Source organism: Theobroma umbraticum, unplaced genomic scaffold, assembly GCF_002168275.2.
Source record: "Theobroma umbraticum cultivar Fairchild unplaced genomic scaffold, ASM216827v3 scaffold_44.0, whole genome shotgun sequence".
In the NCBI taxonomy this organism is placed as follows: domain Eukaryota; kingdom Viridiplantae; phylum Streptophyta; class Magnoliopsida; order Malvales; family Malvaceae; genus Theobroma; species Theobroma umbraticum.
Window position 1 is genome coordinate 3,586,673 of NW_018397255.1, and position 11,835 is coordinate 3,598,507.

An 11,835-nucleotide genomic window follows, 5' to 3' on the forward strand; every position below is an offset into this window, starting at 1 on the left:
TATCTTTTTTCTTCTTTTTTTTTTTTGTTTTCGGGACAACAATCCCTAGGGATCCAGAAAAACAACTGTCGTCTACTGTTGTAAAGGATTAAAGAGGGAGACAACAACGTATCCCCAATCCCATGAGATCCAAAGTGTTTAGAATTAGACTCAATAGGATGCTCCTCTTTGCCCGCTAGCCAGTGCAACTTAAGATTTTTTAGTGAAAGGGATTTATTATTATTATTATTATTACATATTTGATGAATTAATAATCAAAATCAGACAGCATTTAATACTCTAGTTGATTGAATGATTATTATTTTGCATAAAAGCAATTACGTGGCTTTAAATCCTAAGCTAGTAATGGAATATCAATGTTAGGTTTGTAATAATTCCATTGTAAGTAAAGAGAAATTGTTGTCATAATGGGACGGGGACGGAAAAAAAAAGGTAAATTCAAAGCAACGGTAATCTTTTGATTTTTTTTTTTTTAAAAGTTAAAAATTAGGTTGGCAAATTAATGAGTAAAGAGAATAATGTGCTCAATTTTGATGAAAAGGATAGTAAAAAGTAGCTAAGGAATACCTTGTAGCACTCTATATAATATTAAATAATATTATATGAAAAAAAGATAGTAAAAAAGGACATTTTAATTATGAAAACTAAATTAAAAAAAAAAGTGCTGGAATGCTATGAATCTGGAGCAACACGTATTAGGCTTCGGGAGCTGAGCCTTCGGCAAATCTCAAAAACGATATGCACATTTCATTTTGCTTGATTCTTATCCAACGTATTGTGATGGAAAGTCAATACAAAGCTTTCATCAAATCCTTGCATCGCATCATCTTTCTCATTGCCGACTGTGACAGAAGTCGATTCACCACCACATATTTCCTTTTGCAATTTTCCAATGTCACGGTTGCCACCTCCATCAAAGTGCTATAAAAAGGAATAGACTTTTTATTTTCTTTCTTCTTAATAAAAATGGAATGCACTAGTACTTTTTCCTTTTTCTCTTTTCAAAACTCTTATAAAATCTTTAATCAAATGATATCACCTTCTACAGCTAGCTTTACACCGCCAACAACTATACCTAAATAGTGGACCACTAATATAAATGGGGGAGTAATTTAAGTACTCAATTTTTTTTCCTATTTTTTTTATTTATTTTCTATATTTCATATTTACAAAATTTTCAATATCTATCTGAATTGTGGTCTGACATATGTACGTCTTGATGGAAACCCATTGTATATCAAACACCATTCATCATAAATTTAGGGTGACAGCATCATTTTTTGGGGTTTGAAGGTCTGTATAGCTGGATTTTGTTATATCATCAATTGAATTTGGACAATTTTGTATCGTGAGAATGACATGGATCTTTTAACAACACAGAAAACTGTCAGATAATATCTCATATTGAATTGACTTGACCTGTACTCGAATTTTGATACAACAAAATATAAAAGTTTGGGTTTTAATATCACTGGAAAAATCTTTGAAAATAAAGGTAACAGATTTGATATTCTATCAACAGAAAAGGGTTACTGTCATTCTTTTCAATTTTTTGTTGTTCACTTTTCTTGAAAAGAATAAAAAAAAAAGAGTCTACAGAAATAAATTATTTGCACACGAGCTCATTTGTACTTTTCAAATTATTTGAAAATACTCTGTAACAACCACCTGTAAAATCATTATTATTCATTGTTCTCTTTTATATATATACACAGTCGTATATGATTAAACATGAGTGTACACATACTATTTATATATATATTAAGTAAATGAAGAATTTTAATTATTTTTTCAATTTTACAAAATATCAAAATTTTCTCATCAAATCTTGTTTTGTATGCATGCATGTATGGTGTTGGTAAGGTATCCTCGTCAACGAAGAATATCATGGAATGATTGAAGTGTGCTGCAAAAAGTGAAGCTTTAGTTACCAATATGCAAGTGGAAAACAAAAACAATATTCAAATATAAAAAGGGAATACTTACTACAATTATTGCCGTTGTAGCGGCAAAGAATGGCTCTTTGGTTAGTAAAAGTACCATCATTCCATGGAAAATTATGTTGTTAGTAAACTTAGTGTAGTTGGTAAAATTATAGTTGTTAATATGTGATATACATGAAATCAATGCTTAGGAAATTTTGAAATTCAATTTAGAAGTTCTAAATTTGAATTTGAAAAGAAAATTACTTAACATTTGGTGAAAGGAGAGGCAAATTAGAGGGAATGTGAGCTCACGATTGTACTCATTCCATTCAATATTAGCTGAAATAGTAAATGCTGTTGTTTAAATACTTTATGGAGTTATGGGTATAAATAAATGTCATAACCATAACTTTGAATTTTGCAAAGGAAAACTATACCGAAAATTATGAAATGTGAGAGAAATTAGAGAAGGAAACTTGGAAACAACAACCATTTCATTCAAAATTAAATATAGTTGGTGAGATATTTTATGTTTTAAAAACATAAACATAAAATTTGAATTTAGACTCATAAAGTAGTTTGGAATTCAATTTTAAGGTGTCCATTGGAGCTTTGATAAAAGGAATTACCTAATCACATTGACTTACGATAAATGAACCTTCATAAATTAAAAAAATAAAAAAAGTATTTAAAAGATTTGCTCAACTTGTGTAAGCTCTTTTCACCCAAATATTTAATTAAAGTCAGAATACCTGTCACGAATCCATGTTTGTAATTTAAAAGTTCATGTTTATATATTAATAGTTATTTAATGCACGTATCCTTTTATTTAAAAATATAAATTTAATTTTGGGTTTGTTGAATAAGAAATTATAAGCTGTTTAATCTGTCTTCAAATAAAAAAAATTATATGTCATTTAATTTTGATAGTATATGGTTTGAGAAATGCTGAGTGTTTGTATTTAAAAATTTTAAGTATATATCAACATTAATCTTGATTAAATGGTTTTTGTAAGACATGATAAGGTGGAAGGGAGGGAGGATTTTTCATCATTTCCCTGAATTTTTTTTAAAATAAGAAAACAAACACATTGATGCTACCACACGTCCAACACTGCAGCCATGGGTGGTACCTTCCCAGTTGATTTGACAGTTGACAGTGTTTTAACAGTCAATTTTAAGCGCAGCACCCACGTGCTCACCCTTTAACGCCGTCACCTCCGTCCAACGTTTCTCTTTATTAAAACCCGAAACGGCTACGAACGAACGTTATTTAAATGTCTTCCATTTTTTTAACCTCGAAACTCGGACAGTAAATCACCGCTAAAATTCTTTACCCGATAATTAGAGCTAAAAATAATATTCTCCATTTAACCTCGTTAATTGGACTCAAATAACTTAGAGAATTTTACTAAAAATTCTATCAAATAATAATAAAAATAATCTTAAATTTATTTATAAAATAATAATTTTCTCTTTTTGTCCTTTTTGGGTGCAAGAAATAAAATCATAGAATAAGTCAATTTTTTAGGGAGTCAAAATGGGATCCCATGTGGGACGTGATTCTCCGTAGCAGGAAGCCTAGGTTTTGATTAGTGATGCAGGGATAGGATACTAAATATAGGTCAGAAAATTTTGTAGAAACCAAGGTAATCTGTTCTACTTGTATCTTACTGTTTTGAAGTCTCCACGTATTAACCCTTTTTATCGTTTTTCGTAGTTAACTTCTCAGTTCCTACTATTTTAATGTTACTGTCTTTATTTAATTGTTTTGCCCGATATTCGACTAGATTTTTCAAGAAATACAACATTTTTATTTTAATATTATTACTAAAAAACAAGACTAATAAGCCGACATCTTGGTTTCTCAATGGCAGTAATTTGTTAATAATTTATTTTTAAAAAAATTAAACGCATTCTGATTTCAATTCCAAAATGAGGAAATGAATGAATTAAAAACAAAACAGAGGCGGTCCCAAAAGGCAATGATGATAATGAAATTTTATTAGATAATCAAATTATTTATGAATAGAATTGTGGCGAACACAATCTATGTGATCTCATCTTTGAGATTGCAGCGGAGGCCCATTCTAAATTCCTAATCAAGCATTTTATGAAAATGCTATGGGTATATTGCTTTTATTGGACTCTCCATCAAAGCAACTCAACATGATTTGATAGTAATCTTTTTCCATACAACTTAATGGTTGTGGGCTACCTGCCTTCAGATCAATGTTTTATTTTTTGTGAGGAATGTACCAAAGCAATGGAAGCTCCTAGAGATTAAAGGTTATTAGGCTTTAACAACTTTAATTTATTTTAAGACGATCACACTAGTTTTATTACTCTATTTATTAATTATTTGAGTTTAAAATCAATTCAATCACAGATGGTAATTTTTACTAATATAAGTACATATATAGATATATCATCGATTAATAAAAAAAAAGGTCGAAATTCAAAGGTTTTTTATAAAATTTTTCATTATGAATTTTTTTATTGTGATAAAGTGGACTGTGGATTAAGCATTGATATTTTTTTAATTGTTTGTGGTTGGTCAAAAGAGAGATCCTAATAATAATCTGTCTAAAGATCAAGCCTAAAGTTTTTTTTATCCTAATAAAATGAGCCTAAGATTACATATTTATTTCTCAAATCGGTCTAAAGAGAAACCCCAATGATGAAACAAGTAAATTATCTAAGAAATGTTGCAATTTGGGAACGCAATCCAAGTAACCTATCTTTTGTATTACACACGCCCCATCTTATTGACTGTCAAAAGAAAAAGAAAAGTATGGCCAAAAATCTAATAGACCCATTTTCTCCATGAAAGGATAAACTCTTTATTAAATATATAAAGCCTAAGCATGCAACTTGAGCCTTGAAGGGTTGAATCTTGTGTCACGAGTACAAAAGCTTAATTCTTCATTAATGGAAGCTCATCAGTTTACTCATAACATCAATTTGTTGAGTGTTTATCACTTAAATTTAACGATTTCGAATGTTTTGAAATCTTAAGATTGAATCATAGTATAATTCACTCAAAATTTTAATTTTTTTTTGTTTTTTTAAAAATAGAATACTGCTTGATATCAAAGCAGAGTTTCTAGCTTTGGTTTATGTGTGCTTTAAGGGACACATGCTCTTGCCTTTGACCACACTCTATTGATTGACAATTCAACCCTATTTGATAGAGAGCAAAAAAATTTAATTATTAATAATAACTTGATTATATGCTTTTGTGAGTTTTATAACCAAGGATGTCAGCATCTTGTCGGACTATCAAGACCCACCTCATCAATCCTTTTACATTGAAACTAATTTAAAATTGTTTTAAATTTATGATAGGATCAAGCAACTAAATATATCTAAAATTCCCCCTAAGCATATCCCAATACACCTGATCTGACCTTTAAGAGGACAGAATTGCCCCAGTTGACACAAACAAAAAAAAAAAGGAAAGAAAAAGAAAGAGTAACAGATTTCCTTGCACATGATTTGGGGAGACATGAGATATCCCATATGATGGTTATACGAAAACTTTGATTAGCTCTAAATTTTCAAAGGCCAAGTTGATTTAAGCTGTGAGTTATTGGCTTTACAGACTTTACTTGGATCAAAGAATGTGTAATAACCTCAGGCTGCATTTGGAGAGGATTATGCACATTGTCGCCACAATGAATCCTTCAGGCCCGCCATTGGAGCATGAGAAAACCAAACAAAAATGGCAGGTATACGACATATATCAACTATTTTTCCCTTTGGTTGCAAAGCAATCAGCCATTTTGCTTGCATCACGGTGTACGACGTCCAACATCTTGATAGCTTTTGAATGAACATGGAAATTGTTAATTACTTATGTTTGATACTTTTCTTCTTTTGTTTTTCTTTGCTTAAGTTCTCCATACAGTGAAAGCAAATTGTTGAATATATAAACCCCAAGACCTATATCCTTCCAACTCATAAGAAAGAGTTGGTACCTAAGCCAGCATAGACACCAAAGGCTTAGATTTGTTCCAAAATGATGTTAAATATTAGTCAATTGAGAATTAACGAATGTGTAATTAGTTTGAAGCTTCATGTTAAAGCATTAGGCTGTAGAGGAGAACATTCCTTCCCATTTCTCCCAGTGCAAAAGTCTTAGAAAAGGGTCTAACAATCTTTCCAAAACGACAGAAACCAATGATGGGAGCCAAGCTAATTAAACGATTTGGTTGGCCTCACATGTCCAAACAAAATGGATACATAAACTGACATAATTATGACTAAAACCATTGAAAAAAAAATTTTCAAAGTTCAATCTATTTTAATCCTTTTTTTTAATGTGCTGCATATGATTAGCAGCTAAAATCATGAAGATTCCCTTAAACTGCCATTAAATTTAGGTAATCACATGGATAAGCAGAGAGTAAGAAATGGGATTATAAACTTGCTACGAAATTTAGAAATGGAGAGAAGATTGATGGGGATTGAAAGATTTTTGGCTCTGGTTGGTGGTTGAGTGGCTGCCATTATTGGGGCACATGCCCTAGACTCATAACTACTAAGAATCCTCACCAACCAAGAATAATTATGTACAGAGAAAATGTGAACCAGGGTTAACATGAAGACACAATATATATAACAAGGTTAATGCATCTGATTGCAAAATGATTTTGAATATTTTACACGTAAAAGTAGAAAGAATTGAGAGGGCATCATGTTACAGAATATGGACAATAAGCTCAAAGAAGGATCTTTGTCTCTCTCAAGAACTAGCATAAAACATGGGAATTTTTTTTGTTCATTCTTTTCCAAATTAAAGAATTCTTAATGGAGAAATTTAAATCTTTGAATCTTTTCTTTCTCCTGTTAAATATCTGTAGCAATCATAGGGCGGCTACATTGTACAATGCACATAGGAATAATTTTTTTGGTATGGGGCTGTAGAATATTAATTATCTTTAATAAAGATTAGGTAATCTTTGTTATAACTAGTCAAAAAATTCATCGGTGGTAGAGATAAAAGTTTTTGATTTTTGCAGAAAACGTGAAGAATGTCTTTATCAAATGGTTATGGTAGAGAGAATGTTAAAGGCTTGCTGAAAAGAACTGTGAGGTGATGCTGACCTTAATGGGGTGGTTGGGGAAAAACGCGTAGAGCATAAGGGGAACGAACAGGGAGACAAACATTTTTGGGTTTAGGATTTGCAGCCAGTCAAGTCCAATGGCTCCAATTGAGTTGATCAGCATCATCAATGTCGTTGAACTCATAGAGGAGATGTGGAAGCCTGAGGCACATATATGTTTAAAGAGAACGACATTGGTCCCATGATCAATTTATGGTCCTTGAATGAAACGAAAGCAGCTGATACAAGGCAACCTAGTAACCCATGCAAGTTAAATTAAGAGATCATCAAAGCTTGCTTGATTATATGATTGATGCAAGTGAACATTAACTAACTCCATAATCATAATCTTCCATAGCTTAAGCAAATGCTCTTCCGAAAAAAGGCAAAGACGATTGGTAAGTGGAGAAATGGTGTCCTTGTCATCAAAACACCTTTTCAACCATCAGCTGGAATGTTTCTTATCCATTCCCGATTGAGCTGAGTGCTGCTCACGTTCTCCTTTACAAAATCAAAGTTCCCAATCATGAGAAAGATAAAAAGGGATCCAGTACCATACATACATAGGCATCTGACGATGAAATTGAATGATAAAAACAAAGTTAAAAGATATCCAAGCAAAGATCCAAAAGGAAAAGTTGCATTCGTGCACTTTGATGAGTTATTGCGTGGCAAAATATATTGAAAAAGACTGGTGTGGTTGTGGCAGCGACAACCCCTAGTTTGAAATATAGTAGTCTATAACAGCCTAAAATTCCGTAGTGGAAAGGAAGAGGAAAAGCTGAAGCCATGGCACCATGGTTCAGCATCTTGCTCTGAAACATTCTGGGAAACTGGCGTGGCCCAACAAATGACACGATCGTACGAAAAGCTCGAGGCCATGTACATTGTTTCTTTACAGGAAGATCATCATCATCATCTTCCAACTTCTAGACCCAAAACACTACATTTTCGTGGGTCCAAATTATCGGTACCCATTGCTAGTCATTTTGTGTATGAAAAGATAAGATGGAATAAAATCTAAAAACTAAGGGGCTCCATATTTGTACCCCTATATTAGCTGGTAATGTTACACCCAAATATTTGTTCTGACCCACATCAATAAAACTGAGAATATTGCATACCTCCAACCAAAGGGGAACGTGAAAAATATAGAAGGCTAGCTATTTGTATGCTTGTTGCTAATAATTGAAGCTGATCATCCCCTTGGGGATCGTGGTTGAGTTTGGAGATGGCCAAGCCCATTATCTGCAGAATTCAAGATGATGAATGAGCCCAATCTGCAATATTTTATTGCCAAGTACAATTTTTTTGTTCTTACCCTGTCAAGAGTTTTCAATTTTCCAAGTTTACTTTTGGTATCATAATGGGAGCATGATTAGGTCAGAATTTGAGCTTTACACAGTAAGGGGATAACTTTTGATCATAACAATTGCAAGAATATTCCATAGCAATGATTTTCTAAAAGAATCTATGGTTACAACATAGCTTTTTTATTTTTCTTCCACTAATTGATTAATTATTAGAACTAAACCTCACTACTTACTCCAACTTTGTTTGATAGTGATTCTTAATGATAATTACCTTAATGATAATTACTTAGTGACACTAAGTCCAACTTCCCACAATTATATATTTTATTGCTTCTCTTCAAATCAGGCATTTGATGACCTATTTTAACAGTAACCTCTCAGAAAATGAAATGCAGATGCAAGGAAAGAATCCTGGTAACTTGACCAAAGCCAACATGGAGAAACAAGAAACAAATTTAACCTTCCACCAGCAAAAAGGTAAAGAACAGAAAATGAGCTTCACAGTGAAAAAACAAAAGAAAAAGGTAGTCAATTCAGAATGACATTGAGATTTGAGACTTGGATAATACTAGCAACCAGAAACAACCAAAGAAAGTGGCAACCCACAGAAAAGAAATACAAAGAGATAGTGGTGGGATCACAATAATGTTGAAACACCTAATCAAATACACACTGTGACTTCCCTACTGTCAGCGTAGCTAGGTTTCTTTTAAGATACTATATCATATTCAGCGAACTAATCGAACATAAAAATAGGGTCATAGCAGAACAGAAGATATGAAATTGTCAAAGATAAGGAGGTGAAAGTTTGTGAATCTTTAGATTGTGACAATATTGTAAGCTATCCAACTTTATTTGGTTGAAAAAACCACTGAAATTTTATAATAAGCAGAATCTGGAAGGAAGACCCATATGAATTCGTATCAGAAACTGATTTTTCTGATTATTTAATGCTGCTTGTCATGATTAACCTTGCACTAATTTGGGAAAAATTTTTCTAAACAGCAGGGGGATTCTACTGGCACTACCAACGAGGAACGCTAAAGCAGCATGGGATATAAAATGCTAACACTGTTGCCAATGCAAAAGGTCAACAAATCCAAATTGCAAAGTCAAAAGGCAATATAATCAATTTGAGATGGAGGAAGCTATCAATTGGTGTATGAAAGCTCCATGCTAAAAGAATATATTTTCTGCTGGATAACTAGGCACTACAATGGGCAGAATCATGATTTTTACATTCCAAAGAAGCCTACAAGGCTGGCTAGGACTATACCTCCCACTTTCAAAGATCCTACTTTAGTTAAAAAATTTATATAATATGCAAAATGTTTCGCCCATAAACAGTGTGTTGAAAGTCATCATACAGAATTGAACATCAAATTCTATCTTCTCAGGTCGCGTTTCTCTCGCAAAATCATTGAACCTGGCATTCCAGTACAGTTCTCCAGTTGCATCTCATCCACTGATCCGCACTTTTCACTCTTTGAGCATGAACTTGCAAAAGTATTTGGTCCTAGGAGGGAATGCAATGCAATTAAATCGTGGTATACCTGTCAGATATCTGCTTGTGTCATAAACATTTACATGAATCTGTTATCTGGTTAGCCCTACACAAACGTAAGTTTAATCAATTTGAGGTCTCAAAGAGAGGAGAAATCTCAAATCTGACCAACCCCATATTTTATCTGATTGCTGGAATCAAGGATCTTTAGTCACCTAAGAAATCAGAAGAAGGAACTGATTTAGCATCAAAATCTGTCACTCTTCTTCCAACCTATTGCCTGCTATGGAAGTGGCTAGCTTACTTTCAACTGAACTACATGATGAATCCGAAACATTAAAGAAAACAGTAACATTCATACTAATGTCATTGAATTTTATAAAATAAAAAGTACATCCTTTTAATGCGAAATGAAAGTGTCTGTTTCCATTATGTGAAGTCCTAGTCAATGCCGATTAATTGATTGAAGAAAACAACATAACACACAATCTTACTAACGTGATTAAGGTTTACCAGTTTTCAATGTCTGCCACTGAAGCCCTGTCAATGTCAATATGAACTAGTGTATATAATTATACCATTTCAAAAAGTTCTTTAAATCATTCTGATAAAAGCTACCCACTCAATATCCTTTTATATTATTGTGCTTCTGAATGGTCAATTGATCTGCCGAAAGGCCTGTGATTGGGGCGCTCTTTCTTGATTTAGTTTCTGAATCATGCATCACACAGTTGATTGAGATTCTAGCCAAGAACCCGTGCCTTAGAAACTAATGCATTTCTTAAATCAAAATACATTACCCTTTTAAGATTATAGTAAAGAATACTCGAAAGACACCTGTTAAGATATATTATTATATGAGGATAAAAGATTAATAATATCATATTGGATCATTTAGTTTACCCGCAGAGAAGAAGTTGGTTGGCAAAAGTACTTAGTCATGAACGGCATCAGTAGAGCTTTTAATAAGCTGCCGCTTTCAGCAGAAGAGTGGTCTCATAGCTGACCGCAGCCCATCTAGGCGACCCTATGAAGTGTAGCCTTAGCCCCCTCCGCTCCCTGCAGCAAACCTCTTTAAAACGATCTGAAAAACAAATTAAATTTGGTCCTCCCCTGCCAAGAAGGGAGACCTAGTTTTACCATTTTCGATGGAACTATTGAATTGAACCTGCTGCCAAACTACTATTCCTCCAGCGTAGGTTGGTGCAACTTTCGCTCTGCAATAGCGGCAGCAAACAACATTATTTGGGTCTTTATTTCTACGCCTTCGACATGTCCCTTTCTCAATTTACTGGTATAGTATTCTTGATCTAATTAGCGGTTTTCTTGCGGCTTCCAAGATATGGTTCTTTTTGGTAGGATTTGGGTTCTCAATGTACCTCAGCCTACCCAGTTCTTCCGTTGTTTCAGAGATGATAAAAGAAGATTCTAACGCTGATGAGGTGAATTGAACTTCCCCTGGACAATGGAAATGACCAGCCAGGCAGGACCAACCTTGCCTAGCAGCTAAAATAAGGTACCATTTGATCAAACGAACCCAAGGAAACTGACAAAAATAGTCGATGCAATGGAACCTTCCATCCAAAATGTGATCAGTTCCATCCTATGAACTGATGAGACCAAGCATATGCCTTAGATAACCATCTGCGGTCCGAGCACATGCAACATAAGGATACCTGGAGAACCAGAATTGAATCTATATTCGGATCCCCTCGAGTCCCTAGAGGAATCATGGGAGTGGAAATTTGCTCAGCTTCGCGAAGAGGTGCACGTTGCCGTGGCGGTTGTCGAGAAAGTTATAGAAAATTATCATATTAGATTTTATATCACCCGGGATGCCGCTGCTCCCGAAGGTTCAAAAAGGTCACATCACAGAGTTGATGTAGCTAGCAAGAAAAGGTTACTCTTAGCTTTGAGAGAGGCATCAACTAGACAAAGCAGGAATTTTGAAAGGGAACCAGAATGCAAAATAGTAAAACAGTTAA